This window comes from Macaca mulatta, chromosome 2 (genome assembly GCF_049350105.2).
Source record: "Macaca mulatta isolate MMU2019108-1 chromosome 2, T2T-MMU8v2.0, whole genome shotgun sequence".
NCBI classification, from domain to species: Eukaryota; Metazoa; Chordata; class Mammalia; order Primates; family Cercopithecidae; genus Macaca; species Macaca mulatta.
Window position 1 is genome coordinate 10690712 of NC_133407.1, and position 27421 is coordinate 10718132.

At 42.9% G+C, this 27421-nt stretch overlaps 1 long non-coding RNA gene across 1 annotated transcript; it reads right to left on the reverse strand.

The window, feature by feature from the left end:
- Window positions 1–5066: 5066 nt before the first annotated feature.
- LOC144339495 (uncharacterized) lies at window positions 5067–6114 on the reverse strand. The gene is made up of 2 exons (XR_013414499.1): window positions 5916–6114; window positions 5067–5636 (listed from the first exon to the last, which is right to left on the reverse strand). It is a non-coding gene; the product is annotated as an uncharacterized LOC144339495 (long non-coding RNA).
- Window positions 6115–27421: the final 21307 nt, after the last annotated feature.

The window sequence follows — 27421 nt, forward strand, 5'->3', positions numbered from 1 at the left end:
TGGGACTACAGGCGCCCGCCACCTCGCCCGGCTAGTTTTTTTTTTTTTTGTATTTTTTAGTAGAGACGGGGTTTCACCGTGTTAGCCAGGATGGTCTCGATCTCCTGACCTCGTGATCTGCCCGTCTCGGCCTCCCAAAGTGCTGGGATTACAGGCTTGAGCCACCGCGCCCGGCCTGTTATTGTTAATGACAATGATAGCAACCACCTTTACAATTGACAAAACACTACTGCATCCTTTACGTCATTTGATCCTCACATGGATAGGTCTTGTCACTTTCATGGACAGGTGGGAGGGGCAGCATGGGACTGTGAAGGAGGGAGACTGGTGGCCCAGCTCTGGCCCCATCTGTGAACCTCTCTCTCACACTCTTCTTTTTATACGAGAGTAGTTGGTCCGATGATTCTAGGGCTTCTCTGGCTTTGAACTTTTTCAAATCTAGGTATTATTCTTCTGAAGAGCAAAAGAGACTTAGGTGGTCCTGACTGTTTGGGACCCATGCTATTCTTATGTGGCCTTCTTCTGTGGAATTCTTATGTGGCATTTCCAGTGTGTGAAGTGCCAGCCTGTCCTGAGATGGGCAGCCAAGGGATTGTTATTATACTCATTTCACAGACAAAGACTCAGAGATTCAGAGAGATTACATGAATTGTCCAGAGTCACAACCTGGAATTAGGCAGAATGGTGGAACTGGGATCTAAACCCAGGCCACAGGATGGCCAACCCTGCTTGTGGGGTTATTGAATCTCTTGGGAGCTGTGATCTGGTTTTTCTTGGATTCCCCTGGGGCCCAGGGCCAGATTGGCTCCCAGAGAGCTAACTGCAGGTAGGTTTTGAAATAATTCCACTTTGAGAGAACAAGGAATCCCCACCTTGTGAATCCCAGCCCCTCTGACTCTGTGCCATCTCCTCTCTCCTGAGTCCTAGGCTATTACAGTGAGTACAGCTGCACACTGGGTGTTTCCTGTTTGACCCTACAAATCTATTTTTCATCCTTGTCTTGCAGCCACTCCAGGAGGCTGGCCTTTATGGATATCTTTAGGTTCTCTATTCCTTTGACTTCCGGTTGGAATCAGCCTAGCGCTGATCAGGTGGTTGGAAGGTGGGAGAGGGGAGAGGTGAGGCCGCTTTTTCCCCTAGCACCCTCACTGACAGCTGCAGGTTGGCGATGCCAAAGGCCACAGCCCTCTCCTGCAGCTTACCAGGACTTTCCAGACTCTGGTAACTGCCTCTTTCTTTGCTCTTTCAGGCCAAGAGCTGGTACCAGCTCCCAGTTTTTGCGAGCCTCAGGGCACACTGCTATCTCTTGGTTTTCCTTAACCCTGCCTGTATCTTTGCAAATTATCATGAATCTCTTTTTGCCCACCTTCTTTAAGCAAGTCCTCTGCTTCCTGCCAGGACCTATGACTGATACAAGCTGCCTCATTCTTCCTTGTTTTGAATTTCCCATTTCTTAAAGGCATTTATGCAGATATTGAATCTTGTAATATTTCGCAAAACAAAATAAAACCAAGCTAGGAGAGAAGCAAAAAGGTAGAATTGTACGGGGTATGGTAAGTGCACTGAGCTTGGATAGAGGGACTGAAGGCTCAAGTTTATCACTTACTAGCAGTGTTATCTTGCCAACTCACCTGGTCCTGCTATTAAATAGAAATAAGAACAATTTTTGCCTTATCTTCCCCATGACCCTCTCAGGAAGATCAAATGAGGCAATGTGGGAGAAAGCACTCGGTAAATGCTGAAGCATTTTCTGAGCATTAGGTGTTACTGTTGTTGTTTTTATCATACATGGTATTCAGACAAAATCCTCAAAAGGCCATGCACTGCAATTTCCAAGACACTCAGATTTCCCTGTCACCTCCATGCCTCCTGGATCAGGAGACCTGGCATTTGTGGAATCCAAGATTAATGTCCAGGGAGAGTTGGCTAAGCATGGGCCCACATGGCATAGCTAAAAATACTTTTGACCTCAGTGGGAGCATCTCAGTCCCCAAAAGGGGGTGGACCTGAGGGATAGAGGGTGTGTGAGGGAAATGACCTCCATCAGCTGGGGTTAGGAGAGGGCAGGCAGAGGGTTGTTGTCACCCTTCTTTTTAAGTGCCAAGGGGAGCACTAGCTTGATTTCTCTCTCTCTCTCTCTCTCTCTTTCTCTCTCTCTCACTCTCTCTCTCATTCTGTGTGTGTTGCAGTGGCAGATGGGGTTGGAGACAAGGATTGATCTGAACCTTTTGTACTTTTCTGTTAGAGTAAAGCCCATACCTTAAAGCTCTTTCTCATGGCCAAGCCTCTTAGGAATTTTCCCAGACTGCCATAGGAGATGATAGACACCTAGAGCCAGAAGGAGGCAATTCTAGGATCTTGATTTACAGTTGATTATAGAAGCTGACTTCAGTCTAGGCAGAATCTAATCCAGGAAACTTGGCTTAATATCCCCAGGGATGGGGAGTGGGGAGGCTCGTTGTCTATATAACCCAAAGATCAGTGGTTTCCAAACTGTAATTCTTAGAGCTCTAGACCCTTGCTTCTTAAAGTTTGGTCCATGGATCAGTGGCATTGACATAAACTGGAAAGTTATTAGAAATGCAGAATTTCAGATCCCACCATGGTCCTCTAAATCGGAACCTGCATTTTAACCATACCACCTATAGATTCGTGTACACATCAAAGTTTGAGAAACACTGTTTTAGAATCCCTTTGGGGTACCTGAGAGAGTCACCAGTGTGTGAACTCAAGTTGTATATGTGGGGTCCCATAAGAGATGATGTTTGTAAAGGGAGTGCCGTTTGCATTCCTTTTTTAAAGATTAAAAAGTTGAAACCAATGTGGTCCTTTCCTTCCTTTGTTAAAAAATAAAATTCTGTGGATGTTAGGACCCTGCTCCCGGTGTCTCCTTCTGGGCCACGCCCCTGACTGCCCTGCCTTGCGCATTACCTCCTTGGATGCCTGAGTGCTTTGTTGCCAACACAAGCTTGGCAGAAGGATAAGTCGCCTCCAGAATTTAAGGGCTGCCTTAGGAGACTAACGGGACATTTGCTTGTTTCCCAGGCCACGCCATTCCCAGCTCCAAAGGTCTACCCTTGATAGTGCTACCTGGTGAGGCAATGATGACACAAAATGAGAACTTGTCACGACCTGGGAGTTTAGAACTTAGCTTGGTTTTCTAAAAGGGGAGGGCAGAAGGGTGCAGAGCTTCCTCCTCTGTAGGTGGAACTATGCAGGGAGATTAGTGTTTGTTTTGTGAGGAACATCCTGGCAGGATCGGAAGAAGCACCGGGAGCTGAGAAGAGATAAGCCTGCTTCCAGCTGGGATCTGGGCACAGCCCTGCAGTAGCAGGCTTTCAGGATTTCCAGAGGGAGTGCTTGGCGGCCTGCAGCAACGTCTTCTCAGCATCTCAGTTTGCTGCCATTATAAATAACTGTGATTTGCATTCCCTTCGCATCGTATTCTGGAGGAGCTCAAAGCATTGTGCGGTAGCTTTCCCCTGGCCCACCCTCACGCAGGTCCCTTAGAGGGAACATTCATGTCTTCCATTTTACAGAAGGGGAAACTGAGGCTCTAAGAAGTCATGCAAGGGTACCACCCATGTGTGGGCACATCTAGGACTGGCAAACTCTGGGAAGAAACAAGCACCTTAGCACAGCCTCAGAGCCCTCGAGACATCAGCCCCAGACTCTTTCTGGCCTGAACTCCAGCTTCTTTCCTCCTTCATCCTACCCTCTGCCCAGACCACTCAGCCCTTCCTGCCTCCCTAAACACACTAGACCCTCTAGTTATGCAGACACATTCCCTTCTCTCCTCTCCTATCTCTATATCTCACATACACATTTTCACCTCTCTTGTGACACAATTGTCCTCTCCTGATTGGAGTTGTCTGACAACGTGCTCCCTGGGCAACTACCAAACTTCAAAACCCTGCAGGCAGGGGTATGGTTCAGCCCTTCACCTCACAGCACAATGCTGTCCTCCAAAAATGCTTGTGCAATGATGAATTCGTCAGAAGACAGAGACATACAAGCTGGTGGATGAAACAGGGAGTCTGTATTTATAGAATCTCATGGGTAAAACAGTCATGTCGTTCAACAGATCTGATACTATGGAAGAGCTCATTCTAAAAGCGTTTGAAGTAGAGGCTGTTGTTTCCTATTAAAATAAAAACCTTGCTGTACTTTGGGGAGGTCTTGAGAGACACAACCTGGCACTGGCCTGTGACTGAAGACACTTGAGTTCTATGAGTCTCAGGGTGTGTGTATGTGTGTGTGTGTGTTTAACTAAGAGTACTGAGATGATTTACTACCTAGGGTGTCATGAAGATGAAACAAGGTAAGGTACTTATACATGTTTGTTGCGGGATTGCCACTCTCTACGCCTTTGATATTTAACAGCTACTAGCTCGTCAGAGGAATCATCCCTTTTTCTCCTATTGCAGAGACCAAATAATTCATGGGGACAGAGGAGAAAAGGGCAATAGGAAACTTGAAACTGAGTCTTTCTTTTCAGGACATGAATGCTCTGGATCTTAGGAAATGGTTATCCAGGATTCTAAACCTAATGATTTAAAGAAATGGTGTCTGATATCCAGCCCCATGCTAAGCTCTTCCTTAGTTTCAATTGTGTGACTACTCACCAGTAACTCAGGAATCAAGCACGCCTGGACTCTGGACCTGTGGTCTCCATCCTAGAGACCTTCACATTGGACAACCAGAGGTGTGGGGTGGAGAAAGGACTGGCCTGGCATCCGTGGGACCAGGGTTTGTCCTTTGAATCATCTTGTGACCATGGAACATTCATTTCCCCTCTTCGGGCCTCAGCTTCCTTGTCAAATGAGAACCTGGACTAGCTGCTCCACAAGGCCAATCACCACAGTTCTATTATGCAAAATTGAGATGCACACAGCCTCTGCTCCCCGACATCTGCATTCTTCTTCCTTCTTTTCATGTCTACCCATCCTAATGAGTAGGGTCAGTTGAGTGAGAAAAAGCCTGTAATATAGTGCTTTACATGTTTCAAGTGCTTTCATACTCACCTTATTCTACCTTTACGAACAGGTCAACAGGACACACAGGTGGATGTCATAATCCCCATTTTATAGAAGGTAAGACTGAGGCTTAGAGACAGCAAGGGGTGCTCAGCAGAGGCAAAGCAGCACCTTTGGATTCCCTGTTCTGATTTTTTCTGCCAGTGACTCCCAGGACTGGTGCCAGTTATAGTGCTGGATTGGTTCCCTGGACCAAAACAAAGCCCCTTCTGCTTCCTCATGATCTTTCTCCCACTGCCCAGGTCCCAGTCACTTTAGTCCTTCTTCCTTGGCCTCCCAGTAAAAGTAGGATGTGGTGGAGCTGAGTCCGGGGCAGAGCCGCTTGGTGAAGTCTGATGGGGGTTGGTTTTAGCCTTCTGCCACTTCCTCCTTCATCCTGTGCTAAAGTATTTTTTCGGGTTTCGCCTTCTGACCAAGCCTCCACATGAGGGTCTGGGAAACTTAGACCTATTGTTCTGTGGGTATGCAGAGACAGAATACTGAGAACAGAGACAGTGCACGGGGGCAACCTAGGCCAAGTGTGACAGTGAGACTTCTGAGCTGCATGCTTGACTTGCTCTGATGGGTTGAAAACAAGTAATTGGGCAGAAAGTCATGCACCTGGAAGACAAAAAGATAAGCTTCCGAAGTGGGGGCAGGGAGAGGTAGCACAACGCTTGCAATGAAAACAGGTGTATGAGTTATTGAGGAGAATTAGTCAAGGTGAGTTGGAAGAATTTAGGCATCTCTGTTGAAACGTTTTTCACACCCATCCTACTTTTTCTAACTACTGCCACCCTCTCACTTCTCATTCAGGAGGTTGCAAAAGCCTCCCAACTGGTCTCCCTGTGCCAGTCCCTTCCGGCTCCTTTCCACCATGCAACATGGATCTCAACCTACCTGTTCAGCCGTATTCCTCAGTGCTCCCGTCTGAGCATGCAGTGCTGCAACCCGGGCAAACCACTCACTCTTCCTCGTACTGTACTTTTCCATCTCCAGCCTTTGCTAGTGTGTTTTTCCCTCTGCTTAATTCTCCCACCCCTGCAAGTACAAATCCAACCTCACTCGTTCAGGCCCACTTCAAATGCCACCTCCCCTGTGCAGTCTTTCCTAATCCTGTCCTTTTCTTTCCTTCCCAGAGGAATGACCCCTCCACCCTCGGGTGTGTATATAACACTCGAGTATTTGACCTGCCCTTTAAGGGTTCCTATTGCCATCTACCAGTTATTTTAACTATTTCTGTGCATGTCCTGTCTCCCCTACCAGATGGGGATCACCTTGGAGTCAGGAAAGGGATCACTTTCGAATTTGTATCCCTCAGAGTCTTGGCTGCTGTTTAGTTATTTGAAGAATTAATAAAGACATGAATGAAGAGTACTTGTTGGGACAGGAAAGAGAAAAGCTCTAGAATCTTAGCTTAAAACCCAAATTAAACTGGTAATGCAACTGGAGACACGTGTTGAGTGAAACACAAATAAATACGTTCAAAGAAAGCTGGATCAGAAAGAAAAGAGCCTGGCAAAGGAGTGCAACCCAGGGGACCAAGAAAATAGGTATGAGGGAGAGGGAGACAGTAGTGTTTGTTTTATGCTTGGTAACAGCAGAAGTCAACAGAAGCTGGAAGAAGCATTTTAGGGTGGGACTGAATGAATCACAGAGCTTCTATTTAACCCTTATATAGCTCCATACGTCTTCCCCCGTGTAGAAGCCATAGGAAAGAAAAGTGTCTGCAGTATTAGTGGGCATCAAGAGTTATGATTACCTTTAGTCAGGCCAGTGAGGAATTTTAACATGAGCAGGGTATGATCCATGCCACCAAATGTTCACAGCCTACTTGGAAAAGATGACGTGGTTCCAAGCAACCATGACAAAGTATATAGTCAAATGCGCCTTCAGAATGTATAGACCACTTGCTATGGCACAGTGGAAGAGCCCATAAGTAATTTCAAATAGGAGAAGGTGGAAGCAAGCACAGATGAGGGAGACCTTATGGAAAACATGATGTAGAAGCACAGGCTTCAAGAATGGGCCAACTGTCACCAGTCTCCAGGAGTGGTCCGTGAGAAGGAGTCATGGTACGAGTCAAGCTAGAAAGGTTGCCGAGGAAGGCAAGCCTGATGGGCAGGGACAGAAGAGACCATAATGCCCAGTTGGACAGCAATGCCAGCTCACCTTTTGGAACACATGTGGGTATTGACTGACCAGTGTTTATGCACTAGAATGAGAAAGCTCACACTGTTTTGTGTGTGTGGTGAGTAGGAAAGGTAAGCAAAACTAGAAATTCAAAAAAGCCTGCTGAACAATGGAAAGCAATTCTCCCGCATCCGAACTGAGTTCTACTGTGCAGGTGGAATGCAGACGGTGAGTCCCTAAGGCAGGCCAGAGTTGGAAAGGGAGGCTCAACTTGGTCACTCATTGTCCCTTGGCTTAGGGAAAGCGAAGGCTAAAAGTAATGTGAGGAATGAGGGACTTTTCACTTTCAGCAGCTCTTGTATATTTATTGCCTCATCTGCGTAGGTAAATCAGAGTGGTCAGCAGTGCAGGGTGAGGCAGCTGTTAGCTGTGCAGCTGCAGGAGGAGACTCCAGCAGTGGCAGGGTGGGGAGTCCCCAAAGCCGCTTTTGGGCCCCAGTGCCTGCACTGTCTAGAGCTAGGTGGAAGAGAAGAGTGAAGGACAGAGGAAAGGGAAAGAGAGGCTGTGGCAGAGAGGAAAGGGCTCCTAGGTGTCATTTAGGACAATCCCTCTATTTTATACTTGGGAAAGCTGAAGTCAAGAGGCCCTTGTCCACAGTTACAGGGTCCTCAAGAATTAGTGTACATCCCATCCCTTTGCACAACTGTGGTGGAGGAGAGGGATGGGAAAAGTAGACAATTAAAAGTGAAGAGTCCGTGGGTCCTCCACGAGACACGCTGGCACGCCCTCCTAACCCGCTGTTCCCTGATGGTCAGCTTCTGTCTCTTACTTACTTACATTTCGAACCAGTGTTCTCCAGGGCCACAGGACCTTTGGGGGAAATATGTCTTCCATTAGAAAGACATTCCTGATTTCCATGAAATTTGCCAGCTTTCTTTGTGGCTACTGTTGTTTGTTTTTGTTTTCCAGTTGAATGGAATCCTTTTGAATCTCTTTAATATTGCTTTTGTGGGAAAATAATTCATGGTCACTTATGATTTCTGAACGCTTTGAATGGCTAAAAAAAAGATGAGCATTAAGAAATGTATGTTTGCTCCACAAATTTTACTTTATGTTTTTGAAAGGATTAAACTGGATTTTATTTTCTGTTTTTAAGGTGGTTAAGCTGAGAAGCGGCTACGCTGTGTTGGGAAGAGCACTGACCTTGACATCAGAAAACCTGTGCTCAAATGCTAGCTCTGCTATTACTGTTTGTTTTCTTTGGTCAAGTCCATTGATCTCTCTGAGCCTTAATTTCCTAATCTTTAAAATGGGGGTATTAACATCTACTTCATTAATTTGCTTATTTAAATTTATTTAACAGATATTTGTTGAGCTTCTCTTAAGTGTCAGGTGATGTTCTTGAGACTCAGATAAAATTATAAACAAGACAGCTGAAATCCCTGCTTTCCCAGAGATTATAACAGAGATTAAAGGGGATAAGATGTATTGAAGAGTTTAGCACAGTACCTGGCACGGAGTAGCTGCTTAATACATTCTAACGGGGGAACTCTAGGAACAGAGTCCCAAGACCGTTGTTTCAGTCTTAGCCATGACATTGACCAGCTGGGAGACCCTTGGAATCTCTAGACACCTAAGTGCTTTCCAGTGCTTCCCCTGGGCTAGTGCGGCCTTCTTCCACACAAATACTGGGGATCATTATTCATATAGGGTTTCCACAGGCAGAAAACTCCTTGCTCAGGTGAGTCCCATTTATGTAGGGAGAAGACCAGAGTCACTGGCCCTAAATATGTCTGTGGAAGGGTCCTATCCCATGCATGGGTCAATTTTAAGATCTGGAACGAAATTTCGGTCTGTTCGTTTGTTGCTTCCTTTCTCCTTATCAACCCTTCTCTGGCTACTAGTAAGCAGCTTAGCTCAAAACAAATGAAAATCTGATGAAATCTGCTCTATCCCGAGATGAACTTGCTTTCACAGGAAATGGAGGTGGAACAGTTAGTGACCAGTAACCATGGTCAGTAAAATTGCCACCCAGCTGGGTTGGTCCATCTTAAGGGATTGGTACAACTCTTTTCCAGTGACGGTATATTAAAGGGGATTTCAAAATGAAGTAGGTTTGGATCTCAGAACCACCACTGGTTAACTGAGTCCAAGTCAGTGACAGAGGGAGAATAAACACTATTTTGCTCAACCCTTTTATCTTACAATTAAGACAATTGTGGTCCAGAAATGTGAGGTCCCTGCCCTGGAAGATCATCTGCTAATTAGTGGCAGATACAGTGACATGAATTTTCACATAAATAGTCAGAGGACCCAGTTAGAAGGTAGGTCTCCTGATTCCCATTCCAATGCTTATTCCTTTGGTCCTTTCCAAGTTGGAAGTGCCACATAATACTCTTCTTTTAGAATTTGAATATCCCCCTAAACAATTTCTGAGTAAATTTGATTTCTGTTCATGACATTGACTTCAACAACCACAATTAACAGCTGAATTTAAATACCTGCAGGGATGTAAAAATGAAGCATTCGGATTTATTGAGTGGAATCTCAAATACAGAAATAAAATCAAAATGAATATAATAAATGGAGGTAGGTTTTGTTTAAACCTAAGAAAGAACTTGTTTTTAGACAGGGACTTTCTATGATGTCCAGGAGGGAGGGCAGTGGTTATTCCCAGGCACTACAGCCTAGAATGCCCTGGGTTCCAAGGATCCTCCTGCCTCAGCCCCTCAAGTAGCTGGGACTATAGGTGTGTGCCACAGCACCCAACTTAGAAAGAACTTTTTGACATGCAGAGCTGTCAAGGCTGGAATGTTCTGCCTTGGAAAAGAGTGAGCTCTTGGCCACTGGAGGTGACCAAGTAGATGCCAGATGTTCATGAGGTAGTAGTTTAGGTTGGGTGATGTTTAAGGTCCCCCATATCTTTAATACACCCATGTGGATTTTATGAGGTCCTGGTATTTAAATAATCCCTTTCTGAACCCATTTATGTATCTGTGCTACCAGCTAGTCCCTACCTGTCTTGCTCATTAAATTTACTATCTACTATGTAAAGTAGTACTTTCTTTTATTTGCTCTAAAATTAACTCTTGCAAACTTTGGGGTAAGGGGAGGTTGGGATAGTTCTGTTTTTCTGAGATTTGCTGATTAAGTGCATAGTTCCATTCTATCAAGTATTGTTATATCCCTTCTCAGTCTGCTCATTTTTTGATTGAGAAAAATCTAATTTTGTTAAATCTATATTTATACCAACAAGCCTCCGTCATATTGGTGATTTGAATAGTTCTTTTCTGTCCTTCTCCCACCTCCCCAGCTCTACTAAATTTTTCTTGAAGGTCCATGAATAGAACTGCCACATTTTTTCTGAGCCCACACACTGCTTTCATGTGAATATGGGATAATGCCTTTTCTATCTGGCTTCCATACGCTTTCTGATGAGACCCAACGTTCCTCTGGGCATCTCAGCTTATACAGCCACTGGAGCTCAATTTTGTCAGAGCTGATCACAATTTCTGGCGTTATTAGCTTGTAACACTGTATAAGTCACTAATAATGAGGAAAGCAATACTATAAAAAACTTAAGAGACTCAAAGAACAAAAGAAAAAAGATGATCCATACAAGAGTCCTGTGTGACACCTGGTACAGAAGTTGTACTTAATACATATTTGTGAAAGTGAAATGAAATAGACTTCAATGTGCTTCCTGAGCTACGATACGTTAGAGTCCATCATTTTATAAATAGAGATTGGGGTATATTTCACCTAAGAGGACTACTTTATATTTGCCAAAACTGAAGCTCAATTGTTACATTTTTTTCCTCATTCTTCTGAGATCTTTATGTCCTGTGAGGACGCCAGTTTGATTCCTTTCTCTATGATTTATTAGCTCTAAGATCGTGGCTCATTAACATCTCTAAGTCAATTTCCTCAGCTGTAACATTGAGATAATAGAAATACTTGACCTGGAAACAAGGGATTTGAACCTGAATCGACTCAGAATTCAAACCCTAGCTCTATCAATTTCTAGCTCTGTGACCGTGGACAGGTTGCTTAACCTTTCTCAATTTCCTATTACGCAAAAAGAAAAAAAGAACACCCTCCTCACAGAGTCCTTGTCATAATTCAGTGAGATACTTATGTATAGCATTGAATATAGATAGCTCCAGCTTACATATAGTGGGTTCTCAGCAACAATTAGTTGTATTTCTCCCCATGTCACGGAATTGTCCAGATGTTCTGTAACTTCCAAAGAGGTGTGCAGACTGGGTGCAGTGACTCACATCTATAATCCTAGCCCTTTGGGAGGCTGAGGCTGGAGGATCACTTGAGCTCAGGGTTCAAGACCAGCCTGGGCAACATAGTGAGACTCCCCCCACCATTTCTACAAAAAAAAAAAAAAAAGATACAAAGAGGTGTGTGGATGTTAGCAGTTATTGTGTGTTGTAGTATTTCTTTACCCAGAAGCAACATTGTGTAGTTGAAAGAGAGTGGATTTGGAGTAGTCCAACTGTGACTCAAGGGCTATAAACTTTGAAAAGACATTGCTTCCTGAGGCTTGGGTCTCTTGTCTCAAATTTAGATGACAGACTTCTTTCTACTTACCTTGCAGGGGTGCCTTAAACATCAATGAAATATTGATGGTGAAACCTTTAATGTAATCTGAAAATGAGGCACTGTGATGACTAGAAATGTTCAGTGCCATTTGCAAAAGTGAATGTTTCACGACTTTGTACTTTTCCATGTATTTCATTAAAATATGAAGTAAGATCCAAGTCAGTGTCTTATTGACTGGATTTCTGATTTCTGGTGATCTTTATGTTAATATCTTCTATTCAAAGGAGTTGCAATCAAATATTACTATATTGTTTCCATGATCCTTGTCAAAGATGACATGTACTCTACCAAATAGTTCTGCAATCAAGCTGTTCCTTGATGTAAAAATCTAATCACAGTAATCTTGAATCTCTGAAAATTTAAATATTTGAGTTTCAATAGTTCCCTACTTATCCCTAGTCCTAGACTCTTAAAGAACATTGGTTTGTTAAAATCCTTCTGTTGTTTTTTCCATAACAAGTTGTTTGTTACATTTCCATGATCCCACTCTTTGTTAGGAATTCCAGACATGGCAATGAGATTTACTAGCTTGTAATTCCCAGGTAGCTCTTCATATGGGTGGAAATCCTACTGACAGTGTGACGCTCCCTCTGGTTCAGTGACCATTTATAATGACAGGCAGCACATTCTGGACAATGGCTCCCCAGTTTCATCCATGACTTATTCCAGAATTCTGGAGTAAATGTCATCAGTCCAGGTGATTTGTTTACTTAGTTTGTTCATTCCATTTAGTGTGTGTGTGGAGGTGGGGTGGCAGTACACAGCATGGAGCCCTGACCTGATAGGCCAGCAATTTGAACACTTGCCCCAAATCTGCATCTAACTTGTTGGATGAACTTGAGCAAGTCATTTCCCTCTGTAGCTCATCATCTCCATCTGAGACTTGAAGGGGTTGGATAAAATGATCTCTATGGTTCCTTCCAGTTTTGTCATTTTGTGATTCTAAAATGTGCTGTCATTCATAGTTCTTCCTGGCAAGATCTCTGGTGCTCAAAGCTAGGGCCAGTTGTAACATCTGACAACACATCTTTCTTTTCTCTTTTCTTTCTTTCTTCCTTTTTTTTTTTTTTTTTTTGATGGAGTTTTGCTCTTGTTGCCCAGGCTAGGTGCAATGGCACAATCTCGGCTAACCACAACCTCCGCCTCCCAGGTTCAAGTGATTCTCCTGCTTCAGCCTTCCTAGTAGCTGGGGTTACAGGCATAGACCACCACGCCCGGCCAAGTTTGTATATTTAGTAGAGACGAGGTTTCTCCATGTTGGTCAGGCTGGTCTCGAACTCCTGACCTTAGGTGATAGGCCAGCCTCCGTCTCCCTAAGTGCTGGGATTACAGGCATGAGCCACCACACCCGGCACATCTTTCTTTTCTTGCCAGCACTCAGAAACTTCACTTCAAATAAACTGTCGGGAAATTATACCTGATCAAGTACAGTGGACTATGGAATTCAGCCACTAGCATGGCAACCTAGACAGACAAGCGCTCAAAAGCGGTGTTGTGAAATCGTTTGTATTGATTTTCTGTTAGTTGAATAAATTGAAAACATACCCATAGATGAAGTTTAGAGTAAAAACAAAAAGGGAGAAGAGATGTCTTTGCTTGTTTCGTAGTGCTGGCATTGGAACTATATCTTTATTAAGGCCTCATGCAGAGGAAAGGGACTCGAACTAAACAGACTGCTGACTTCCATTTTGGTGGCATTCTTTTGCTGATGACCTTGCGCTTGTCTGTTTTCCTCTTTGGGCCTTTATTTCTTTCACCTGTTAATAAGCATCTTGGGATAAGACAGTGCCTCTCAAAGTGTAATGTCCACGTGAATCATCTGGAGATCTTGTTAAAATGCAGATTCTGATTCAGCAGGTCTGAAGTAGGGCCTTGGAATCTGCACTTCTAACAAGATCTTTGCTTCTCCTTCGGTCATTGAGAAGCAGGGGCTAGACAGTTTTTAAGTCCTTTTCAGCTGTGAACACTCCATGTTTCAAATAATCTCCCAACACTAGAGTGAGAAGCAGAATAGGAAGGCCTCTCTAGATGGACCATCATCTATATTAAAATGTCTTTTTGTTGTAGACAGGTAAGAATGGAATTTCTAAACCTGGGCTTAAGCAAGAGGAAAGGAAAGCACTGAAGGGGACATTTGCTATGAGGTCTGAGGTGGTTCCAAAAAGTATGAAAGTTTGGAAGGAAGGAAGAGAAACCAGGCAGAAAGTTGGCTTGAGGCAGGTATAAAAGTCAGGAAACAACAATCCACAAAAACCACAGGCGATGGTGTTGGAAGTGGTCATAGAAAAGTAATAAAGAGTTTTAATGCTGATTCTCCAGTGATTGGCTTTGTGTTTTGTAGATATTGTCCCACAGTCCCTTATGGCATTCCTGCAAAGCTGCAGGGGTGCAGCAATGCTCTCTCCACCATAAGGCAGAACTAAGTGGAGAGAAAGGAGGAACAATAATATGGAGAGGGAGGGGAGTCTCTGGACCCTACAGAACCTTAGCTCTGACACCCCAGTAAGGGGCTGGAGCCTGGTTTGCATCGCTGAGGCTCTCCCTGGGTCACCCACCGGAGCCGCCGTGGGCAGTGGTATGGGGGAAGGAAAGTGTCTCAGCACAACTTTGGTTTCACTTCCTGCCTCAAACACAGTCATTATATAAATATCAACCTCAGCAGCTGCTGCCCTCATCCCTCTTCTCACTATTACTCCCGAAGCTCAGCTCACAGCCGGGGCGCCTGCAGCCTCTCACTTTCCCCTGATCCCACGGCACTTGCACCAGGCCCGCCAGGTGGGTGCCTGGGGCAGAAATGAATCACAACTGCTCTCTGGTCCTCCAGCCAGCCATATCCAGCAGCCCTCGCCTCGCTGAGCAGGGAGGTCGTCCTGACTGGTAGCCCAAGTTAATCAAATTAAACCTTGTTCACAGACGTGACAGGCAGTCAGCCCATTCGTGGAGGCCGCAGATTGCACCGTCAGCACTCGTTGCTGATAGAAGTGGGGCAGGAAAGAACGCAGCATGTTTATATGTATATATCAAAAAATATTACATGAAATTAGCTAAAATCACCAAAACTTTCAAGGTGTTTTAAGTCAGGAAGCAGTGTGGTGGCTATAAAGAGTGGTCTGGAATGAAAGATCAAGAATGAGTTAGTCTCTCTAGTATGAACGAGTAAAATTTTTTTCTAATCTTGGATCATAAGAACTCCTCTTTGAACTTTGGTTCATTTTTCTTTATTTTGTGTCTAAAGATGTTATTTACAAATGAACAAAGAAGCGAAAATCCAAAAGGCCGGACTGTCACATGATCTCCCTGATCCTCAAGTTTTTCATCTTTAAAACAATGACATGAACCTGCTTCTCTTCCAGGGTTGTGCAAGGAACATGAGATATGTGAGGTTTCCTTCTCTGCCTATTGATCACAATGGTTGACATGTTACTCTGTGTGTGTGTGTGTGTGTGTGTGTGTGTGTGTGTGTGTGTGTGTGTTATAAAAGAGGTTAGCAAAATGTAAGCTGTTATTCTAAGCTATTATAATTACTCATACCTTAACCATGTTGTAGCCATGGTCCTCTTAGAAGCAGAAGAGCCCAGGCAAGGACTGGTAATATGGCTTCTCTGGGTCCTTAAACCATCAATGGAAAGCAATGTTTGGCAATCTCATCATCTGTGTGTTACTCAACTGATCAAACGTTGTCAAAATATTATGCTCATTCTCCCACTTGATCAACTTGCGACCTAATTAGATATTTGTGATTTATTATTAAATGACAAAAACAAATTTTTATCATGCACTGATTTTCAGTATAAATCCATTAAAAAGTTATTTATAAGCTTTGGAAAAGAGATTTTAAAAAGATGATGGATATTCACCAAAATGTTAACAACTGACAATCTCCGGGTGGGGGAATTTGCATGGCTTAAATGTCTGTCTTTGTACTTTTTTAAATCACCCAAATTGGACAGGATTAACATCAGAAAAACTGACCCCTCAAAGAACACAGAGGTTGAGCGTTGTTAGCTTTTCTTTTTCCCTAAACACACATGTTGGTGTCAAATGAAGGGAAATGAAAGGTGAGAGAGCTAAAGCAGGCCACCAGGGGTCCAAGCAAGGACTTTTTACTGAATGAGGGTCTAGATTATTCATTTTTTATAATCTGTTTTTCAGGAGAGATTGATTTCTGTTTGTCAGTCTTTCAACCATTCATCCCATAATCATTTATTCACTTGGTAATCAAAGTTATTGGGTGGGTTATGTAGGACAGAGAAAGGGCATGAATTAGCTGTCCAATCATCCGGGTTCAAGTTCTGCTACCATTTTTCTGAGGCCATGAGCCCTTTGTCCATTTGAGCAACATGAGGCTCACTCATATGTAATGTGGGGCTCATGGTGAACATGAAAGCTGTAAGAACTCCACAGAGCTGGGTAGAGAAGGAGTTTCTGTGACATGCAAGTCACTGAGCTAGACATCTGAGAGAAAGATAAACCATTGATACAGCCTGTGCTCTCAAGAAGCTTACACTTGACTGGTCTACTGGCTTCATGCTGAATCCAGCAGTATGGGGCACAGAAAGAAACGCTTAGCTGGAATCTAGGAATCCTGGGTTTGGGGTCAGTCTGAGTCACTGACAGGTTGTGTGACCATGAAACACTCAATTTCCCCCTCTGACTCTCAGATTTCTATCTGTCTTATAAAAGAATTATTAAGCCTGATGATCTCCAAGGCATTTTCTAGCTTAGACATTCTATGAAATGAGTGAAAATCAGGCAAAATTTGAAACATGTTAAGATATCCATCATGAGCCCATATGTGTCATATGCTGGTTCCTATTTGAAGAGCAAGGACATGGGAACATTTTAGGCAGTACTGGCATTCCAAGAGGCAGTTCCTGGCTCTGTCAGTGCTGTTCTTCGGCTGGAAGCCCTGTTTCTCTGTTTAGCTTCTGTCACATCATGATATAGACAGAGAGTCTTATAGAAGAAGACTGGGAATACACTTGTGAATTGTGAATAAATATGACGGGTATTGAATATTTGCATGCATTTTTGTCATGTTTATTGGCTGTTACTCGAACCTTACTATGAGTCTGAATGGGGGAGGCAGAGAGTAGGAGCAGTGGGAGCCCAGCACAGAAATCTTAAGTTCAAGGTTTGGCACTGGCTCAGCAGGTGACATTCAATAATTCATTCACTTATTCGCTTAATCAGGAACCATCTATGGAGCACCTACTATGTGTGTTAGGCCCTGGGTTAGACACTTGAGATGTTAAGATGAGTAGGATGTAGTTTACTGGACAGTGTGCTTTTTGAAAGCAAGTGTCTGATCCCTATTTCTTCATTGCTTGAACATGGCCCTGCCCTGAGGAGCATACAAACTAGCAAAGTCTTTGGACAAGTAGTTTATTTTCCTAGAACTCAGTGTTCATTCCTCCTTAAGATGGTTTTGAAGAATTGGACTTAATGATCTCCAAAATGCCTTCTAACTTGGATGTTCTGTTCCGCAGTTACCTAATATCTCGCAGTGAGAAAGGTTTGCGTCCGGCGATGGAGGAAAGGTCACAGAACAATCTGCAGCAGGTGAAATGAAACCGCAAAGCCTCCAGAGAGCGCATGAACCAGTAAGTCCCTCCTCACCTGAAGAGGCAATAAGACTAAGCCTGGTCTGGAAATGCAAATAGCATGCTTGGGCACAGCAGGAACAACAGCACTGGCTTTGGGTTTTGGTGCAACCATAAAGGACCCTTAAGGCAGGAATGAGGCTTACCTGGTGACATGCTGAAAGTGCTGTACCATCCCACTGGTTCAGAATGGAGGAAAAACATTGAAGCTGCTCATACTCTGCATAGAAAACCAGTCTCTGGGTTCCTGTCCCTCCGCCCTCCCCCTGCTTTACCTGTGTCACCAAAACTCTCCGGGGACAGCAACACCTACCTCCCATATCACCGTGATGATTAAATGTGAAAACACATATGAAAGGTCTTCGTAAACTCTAAAGTGCTTTATACATGGAAAATAGAATTAATATCTGTGGAGGAGGGAGAAATAGAGGGGCACCTTGAAGAATGAATAGGTACTACGTAAGGGGAGAGCTCTGTGCCTGCCTGTCAAGGAAGTAAGCACTTTATAAAAATCAACTCGTAACGTCAGGCAGGGACTATTATTATTCCCATTCTACAGATGAGGAAATTGAGTTCCAAGAAGTTTAAGTAACTTGATCAAAGTCACCTTGTTAGTAAATAGTAAAGTTTGGACTCACACTGAGGAAGTCTGGCTACAAAAATTGTGCTCTTAACCAATATGCTCTTTTGCCTCCCTCCATGGAAAAAAAAAAATGTTAGTAATTCCATTTAATTCCAACCAATACATGGCCTGAGTGCCAGACTGGGCACTGGCTGTGTATTGATGAAGACACAGTCCATGCTGTCCAGAAGCATAAGCAAATAAGAAAATACTCCAAAGAATAAACAAGATACTAGAAATATGATTGGTACTGGAATAATGTAAAGAAGAATGTGGAAATGGAAAAGAGGAGGAGTGTTCCCGTGGCTGTGCATTTAACAGAGTAGAGAATCAAGGGGGTGGATAAAGAGCAGTTCAAGGTGAGGCTGAAAAGGTAATGTTCTGGAGCCTGATGGTGGAGGGCCCAGAGTGCCAGGCTAAAGTGACAGGGTATTAGCCTGGAGTAGGTGGGCAACTGTGAAGGATTTTGGAGCAGGTAAATAGTGTGTCAAAAATAGAATTTGAAGAGACTTGAACTAATGAAATAGGAGAAGGACGTTTACCTGGGATCGGCACAATTACTCTAGTCTGTGGATTGGTAAAGATAAATTAAATAAAAGTTAATTTTTCAACTTAGACTTATCTGGGAAAAAGGGGAAAGAAATTTCTGGGATTTGGTGCATCACTCATTCTCAGAATGACGAAGAATGGAGACATGGCCGTAGAAGATGAAGTTGACGGGAGCCTCAGGAGTGACCCTCCTCAGTCCCACACTTGACTCCTTTGCTTCATTGGGGTGGTGCCCTGGCTTCTGGGAAACTCCTCCAGCCATAGGGAATTCCTTGCCCAGTGAAGCAGCCTGCTTTTCTTGGATAGCTTTTATCGCTACAATGAGGTTTTTTTTCTTTTCTTTCTTATTTAACTACAAATGCTCAGTCCTTGCATTATTCAAATCTAGGAATTTCACTGCCTCAGTGTCACCATATTGGCAACCTCCAAAGTCCTCAAACCTTTCCTGGCTGTCAGTGAGAAAACTGTGTGGGGATCACCAGGGGTTGGATGAGGGAGGCTCAGGACTGGGAGATGAGACAAGCACCCTCAAGAGGGGCAGACTGAGCTAGATTAGGAAAATGGGGCCCAGCCAGGCAGATGGCACAAGGTGTTAGAGGTGGAAGATATGAAGGAGTTACTGCATCTGTGGCCTCCTCAGTGGAGCCCAAGAACAAGGCTTCAGTAGTAAACTTGTTAGTAAAGAAATAGGTGAAGTCAACAAAATCACTTGTAATTCTTATTAAGCATCCTGTGTTCTTTTCAATGAATGACTGAGGAAACCTTACAGATCATTTTTCAACCAATACCCACTTGGTGCCAAGCAACAAGATTCACAAATGGAGTAAATACAGCTCTTGCTGTTATGGGCTTGCATGGTAGGGGGCAGATAAAGGGGTAAGCTATATATATACATATATATACACACACACACATGCATATATAATTGCTATATATTATACATATATGTAGAGAGGTATGATCTGCAATGTACACACAGGAGGCCACCAGTCTGTCTACGCTCCATGAGGTCAGGACTGTATCTCTTTTTATTCACAACACTATATTCTCAGTGCTTAGACTGAGGCCTGACAGACTCTCAATGAACATTTATTGAAAGAATAAATGTGTGAGTAAATGAGTAAGTAACATTATTTAAAACCGGAGCCAGATTCTTCTGACCTTCAGCCTAATACTTTACTCACTATAGCCTGGAGATTCCCATTTGGTAATGTCCCTTGTATGAGGCTTGTCTTAACAGGTAGATATGAACAAATTGAAGACACCCACAATGCCATCTATTGTTTTCTATGGCAACATTGCCCATCTCAGCGCTGGTTCCTGGGGCACATGACAAGAATATCTGGTTGAATCCACAGGAGGCAGACCTCATGGGAAGATGACCTGGTCATGAAGTCTGCTCATCTCCTGTACTGTCCAGTGAACTTGGGTAAAGTCACTTTACCTCTTTGGACTTTAATTTCTTGTTTATTAAAAAAGTGAATATCTCATCTGTTTCACATAGTTATTAAATAATTTCATTCTGGGAAAGAACTTGGTCTTGTTGAATAAAGATCCAAATTGAATCATCAGGCCTCTTTCCTGGAGCAGCTCAATCTTTTCAGAGCATTCAGACTCAAGGGTTAGCCTTAGGGAGCAACTTACCTCAGAGGAGTATTTGAACCTATGAACTTTTGGCTTAAAAGTAAGAGTTCAACTCTCCCCACATTCTCTCGGGTGTTTCGATGTTGGCCAACGGTGGCTGCTGCACCCTGTGTACAAACGGAAACCCCAAATTGTGTTTGCATCGATCTGACCAAGGTACCTTCCCCAGCTCCACCTCCAGATGTTCCATGGGGGTTTGAAGTGGGAAGGAGGAGTTAATGCAGCCTAGTGTCTCTCTGATAGGGGCGACTGTGTGCACCCACATGTACGAGACATCTGGGGCTGGGAGTGTCCCAGCCTGCTTCTGTGCATGTGGGCTGACAGTGACATGTTGCTTTAGCCAGAAGGAAAGTGCTTCTGTAATTACAAGAGAGAGGTTTCCCTGTCTTCTCTCAAAGAGAGTTTGGAGGCCATTACTTTTTCACCAAACTGCCAAGCTTTCCCCATAACAGTAATATTTCAATGATGTTTACAAACTTGCCCGTCTGCTCCTTAATACGCAGGGCTATGCATTGACAGTACATGTGCAAGGTCTGACCTTTTCATAGGAAAAAACATTCATAACCAAAGCCTATATATAGCAGCTTCAGACTGGAGCAGATGAAGATGTAGGTCATCTGACTTTTTTGTGTGTGAAGCATAATGCAAGAGGGATGTGGCAGACAATTCAAAACTCATGAAATACTGCCACTGGCCTGAGCCTTGCTAATATTTATCAGAGCATTTAAACAATGACATCGTTTTCAACTGCGAATTATAATGCCACCTACTAATCCTGAGCATAAGATTTTTTCCACAGGGAAAATTTACTTAGTTTAAAACTGTATTTCATTATGTAGTTAACTCTTAACTATTTCTTTTAAAGGGGAAAAGAACAGTTACCATCAAAATGTATTCAGTGAACAAGTATAATATTGAAAATAATACGGTAGGTAATTGAAAAACATGATTTGTGTCACTTCTCAGGCTCATCGTTACCTACATAAACATAAACCAGATTCCTCAGCATTCAAGGTGAACGTGACTTGGAGGTTGCCTGCTTCTCCATTAGTCTCCTCAGGATCCCTTTTCATACTCTGTTCCACCAAACCTTGTACCATTTGTTCCTCCCTGTGCCTTTATCTCTGCCTTTGCTTCCCTTACTCTCTGTTCTTGGGAAATCTTTTGCTGGACATCCCTGTATATCCAGTGTATTCTGTAATATATGAATCAAATGCAATCACCTCCATAAATCTTCCCTTTTCTTCATTTTCCAGGCTCTTTGTTTTTAATGAGCTGACCACACCTTGTTCTGTATTATAAACTTACTGGTGTCCATGTCTTATATTCCATTCTGATAGACTATGAACCTTTTAAGGGCAGGTCAAGGTCATGTCTGAGGCACTTTGTACCCCTTAGTGCCTACTACTGCAGACAATGTACAATATAAAGCACCTGTAAAGTGCATCCCTGCAAAATGTTTATTAAATAAATGAATTTGACTTTGGATTATACTAGTACAGACATAGAATATTTATCATGTATAGTTACTATGCTAAGCACTATCTCGTTTAATGACCAATAAATCCATGAAATTATCATTATTGTCATCACTTTTAATAACAGAAAGAACTAAAGCTCAAAGAAGTTCAAAACCTCACCAATGTCACATAGCTAGCAGAACAACAGACCAGGATTCAAACCCAGGTCTATCTGGCCTAGTGGTGTGCTGCGAGCTAGCTTGGTCCAGTATATAAGCGCTAATTGTTAAATTATCAGGAATTTTGGGAACTGCTGGAAAAGCACAGTCATTATTAAAGAGTAAATCATAAAACATAAATCATATACAAATAACGGTAATAAATACTAAAAACTCACCACTTCCTATTTATTTTAGGACATTTCATCATTAAATATGCTCTTGAGGTTATTTGTATTTCTTGCATTTGTATGTTAGAAATATTGTATAATGGTGTGCTGCTGTGTATCTCTTCCAAATACCACATTCAGTGATGTTGCATTGGTGGCCTGAATTCAGCCATGATGAGAATATTTACACCAAGGATATTGGCAAACACAACAAATGAGGGCTTCCTCCCAGAAAGGCAGTTGTTAAACATTAACAAGCATGCCACAGTCCAGCCCCCAAACTGGACTATACTTCAGAAAGTAACAGGCTTTGGCCCAAACACACATAGGCATCTCCATTTCCAGCCTTACTTGGTAGGACCTAACTTTGGACCATCACAGATAAGTTGCTTTCTCAGAATAGAAAACTGACTTTCTTTCACAAGGCTCCTTTGAGCCTCAGGGTTGGAATGAAAGTAATTCTTAGTGGTTATTTTATGCTTATAAAATATATCCTAAACCTCTACCACAAATTTAATTATGCTCTTGATCATATCACACACCCAGGAATATATAATGTAGCTCTTGTAACATTGAAATTCCAAAATATGGATATAAATGTATTTCCCCAAATTTATATTAATATCAAAATCTACTGTTTTTAAGCTATATATTCTTAGAACCTGGATTTCATATACATAGTTTCTACATCGTATACCTTCTATGTCTCATGAAATGATATCTGAGCTTTGAATCAGAGGTTGTGAATTTCAGTGCTGTTCTTTAACTCAAAAGCAGGTCAGTTAACGTTGTTAGCCATATCTTAACTAGCATGTTCCATTGCTAGTTAACAGTTTTCTCATCTTTCCAGTGAGGAGTTTAGCCGGGATGTCATCCTTTGAATATCATTCTGGTGCTATTTCTAAATGATACTGCATGTTGCTTCTCTTCCCTAGGGCTCAGTTTCTGTATCTGTAAACAACAGGGGGTTGTTGTTTACAGGTAGCTCCTAAAGTCCATCTCAGCTCCATAAACTTGTGAATTCTACCTAATGTGTTATTAGGTAGAAAAGCTGTCTTCTACCTAATGTGTTATTCCTATCAGATAGCATTATGCTTTACCACTGGAAAAATGCCAGGTAACCTGCTGAGCACCCAGGACTCCCATGCTAGGAGAAGACCTGGAGGTCAAGCAGCTTCTCTGGCCAGGGACTCTAACTGCCACAAGCCAGGGTGCTGCAGCACTCGAAACAAAGGGAAGTGTGTGGGTGGAGGGAGCACCTCTGCTGTTTTAGATAGCACAGAAGACTAAATAAGTGAGGGTGAAATATCTGTACAGGAGTTTTGATTTGACACCCCAGCTGGGTCTGCAGTGATAGGGGTGGGGGAAAGGAAAGCACAAGACATAAGACAGGTGATACTTCCTCTTAAATTGGGAGGAGAGAGGAGTGATGGTTGTAACCAAAGGAAGAGTTAATGCAGAAACCTCTGGTGTAATTCTCACGGTGGGCAGAGCACAGGAGTACAGATGGAACATCTCCCTCCCTACTCTTGACTTACCTATTGACCCTGAACCTACAGCTCATTTGTATCTTTATGGAAAACCAGAACACGTCCTTAATTCCTCATCTACATCTCCACCTTCAAACTCATCATCATCTATTCAATCCCTTATGGTTGTCAGGTTACAAAGCACTTTGGCCTCCATAGTCTCATTTGATCCATAAGATAATTCTGTGAAATAGGTATTATTACCTTAATTTTTTAGAGGAAGAATTGGAGGGGTTTAAAAGGGGAATTGAGCTTGCATCTTTTTTTCCTTTTAAGGCAGGGTCTTGCTCTGTCACCCAGGCTAGAGTGCAATGGAGCGATCTCAGCTCACTGCAACCTCTACCTTCAAGGTTCAAGCAATTCTTATGCCGTAGCCTCCTGATTAGCTGGGACTACAGGCCCACACCACCGCACCAGGTTAGTTTTTGTATTTTCTATAGAGACAGAGTTTCGCCATGTTGCCCAGGCTGGTCTCAAACTCTTGGGTTCAAGTGATTCACCCACCTCAGCTCTCAAAGTGCTGGGATTACAGGCATGAGCCACAGCATGTGGCCTGAGCTCACTCTTTTGGCTAGAAGATTGGTACCCCAAAATGGCTTTTTCCTAATAATGTCAAGACTGTTAGCTGAGATGAGAAGTTTCTGAGCTTCTGCTCACCTGAGGACTCACAGAGCCACACTAGAGAAAAAAGGGACTGATAAATTCTGGAAGACACCCTACACATAACCCACCCCACTCCTGTCAATTTTCAGAAGGGGAAAATGTAGCTCACAGAGACACGTGTCATGTCCAAAGTCACCCAAAAGCCAGGGTCAACGTTAAGACTCAAGCATGTGTCTCCTGCTTTCATCTGCTTGTCATTGTTCACTTTTGCCCTCTTTTCAGCCACCAGCAACATTAAGTGATAATAACTACTTAAAAACCCTTGACCATCATTGTAAGGACGATGTAACATTTTCCACCAGCCTGGGCATGGACTGAAGAACCCTGGATGGAATGAGGCCAGCATGCTCCAATCTTAGCTGTCATTTTTCATTTAATCTTTTCCATGCCCAATTGAATTTATTGCTGGTGAGAATGGTGACTCATGTTCTCCCGATGCCAACCAACTAATTTATCCTGCCATAGCTTTGTAGGCACAAACGTTTAGTGTGTGATCAAAAATAGAGACCCCCCCCCCCGTCATTCAGTAACTTATGATTAGTATTGTTGAAGTCTGAGGACTTATTCTAACTTAAATTAAGTTTTTACCTCAAACGTAAACAAATAGGCTTTATTTTAGGAATCGTTGATTTATAACCCAGGCATGAAGTCTATCAAAATGTAATAGGGAAGGGAGTCTCATTTGGAAGTTATCTTCCTTGGGTCTATTCTCACTTATTTTATTAGATTGATCTGTCACCTTTGGCAACTCATTTCCACTCTCTGAGCCACATTATCCCCATCTGCCAAATAAGACGGTTAAAGTCAATGACCTTTGAGGGGTTGTCTATTTTGATGATTTCCTTATAAGATTATATCTTTATGAGAGGCATCTTGCTATATCTCAAGTTTCTATAGGGTTTGTTACTCTTTGGGGATGAGGTTAGGCCTGTGTTCTCTTAGAGTTCTGCTCTGTTTCTAAAGGATGAAGAACTCCATGAGAGCAAAGATGAACTATATTGGTTTAACCTATGTGAAGTTCACTTTAGGATCAGGAGTGGGGTGTGCAACAAACTTCAGAATCCAATATCTCTTTTGAAACCTATTTTCCAGGCCAGATAAAAAGACCACATACCATAACCATCCAGGTGGTGAAGATGAATTCAGGGGAAAACCCACAGGGCTAAAAGCAAGCAGAACATTGTATTTTAAAAGTCTCAAACAGTTATCTCAAGATTCAGCTAGCAGAGAACTTGGGTCTGAAACTTGAGTATCTTCATACATTTACTCAACTGATGTTTCCTAGGTGCCTACCCAGTGCCAGGTGCTTCGTTGTGCTGTGGGAAAATAGGAATAAATTTAAAACCACCTTGATCATAGGAGCTTAGAGTCTTGCAGAAATGATTTGGCATGTGCACAGATTACTGTAAGTTATGGCAGAGACTTCAGTGCCATGAAAAAGCTCAGAGCAAATTGAGATGCCATCTTACTAAAAGTGCTTCCTGGAGAAAGTGGTACCTTGAGTCTTCACAGTGGTCAGGCAGGATTTTAATTCAGTGTTAACGATCAAGGGATTGGGGACCTTCTTTTTTAATTTTATTTTTCCATAAGTTATTGGGGTACAGGTGGTATTTGGTTACATGAGTAAGTTCTTTAGTGGAGATTTGTGCAAACCTGGTGCACCCATCACCTGAGCAGTATACACTGCACCATATTTGTTGTCTTTTATCTCTTGCCCCCCTCCACTCTTCCCCCAAGTTCCCAAGTCCATTGTATCATTCTTACGCCTTTGCGCCCTCATAGCTTAGCTTCCACATATGAGTGACAACATACAATATTTGGCTTCCCATTCCTGAGTTACTTCATTTAGAATAATAGTCTCTAATTGCATCCAGGTCATTCTTTGTGTTTTCATCTGTAAAATGGGATAATAATATTATTAACCTCACAGACTTTTTGTGAATAATATATGCGTCATTATGTACTAAGCTCTTAGAAAAGTTCCTGGATAATAGTAAGTGCTCCAAAATGTTGATCATTACTTTTATTCTTAGCATTTGCATAAAATTACCCTAAAGTTTCTTGCATTCTCAAAAGAGAAATTCATGATTCATGCAAGAAGACCCATGCTCATTCAATTCTTATGTACATTACCATAGAACCTACTCCAGTCTTTGCAGGTGCCCATGCTGTGTAGTTCACAAGTGTGCTCTGGTTTTCTCTCTCCCTACCCCAAAACTTGCCTTTCTCTGTCTCTCAAGCACACACACACACACACACACACACACACACATACACACAGAGCTGGACTGTTTATCAAAACCCTGGGTGTAGGAGTGTCTCAAATGATTTCTGGAAACTGAAATGATTTCAGAGATACCAGGCATCAAGAATGTGGGTGTATAATACAAACAATAAGCAAGTTCATATCGAAATCTTTACATTTAGGAGAGGTGGGTTTTCCTTTCTGTTGGTTTCTTTTTTTCCAAAAGCATCATCATTTATGAGGTTTGAAAATGATCTTTCCTCTGGAAATTAGACATCGCAACACAGAAAACAGAGATGTAGCTGAGTAAGTGTATGAAGGGGCCAATCGCCTTTCAGAGAGGCTTCATCCTCTTTCAGGCATGGCAGCCTACAAGAATGAATTTGCTTTGAGTCATACATTTTACATAAACCAAAGAGGTTACCCCTAAGATGAACTGTCTGGCTTATTGTTCCCTACCCCCACAGCGTCCCACATACCATCACAGGAAGGCATTGGCAGTTTCAGGACTTGAACTTTCTCTCAAAATTTTCTTTACTTGAACCAAGCAGAGTTGCTACGTTAAAAAATAATCATCACTGTGTCGAGTGTAATTAATGGCTGTGGGCATGTTGTCTCTTTAGATGTAAAGGTAATGAGACCTTATTTCACACACAATGAGTATGGCAAATAGTAGAGAAAAGTTTGCCCTCCTGAATCCAGCCCTGTTTTCCGTCTTTGTGTTTATTTTGCGAATAAGGACAAGCAATTGCTAGAGGTTGGCCAGAATTAGGTTTCTCAGAGATCATCTAGTTCACCACGTACCTCTTTCTTTTTTGAGACGGAGTCTCGCTCTGTCGCCCAGGCTGGAGTGCAGTGGCCGGATCTCAGCTCACTGCAAGCTCCGCCTCCCGGGTTCCTGCCATTCTCCTGCCTCAGCCTCCCGAGTAGCTGGGACTACAGGCGCCCGCCACCTC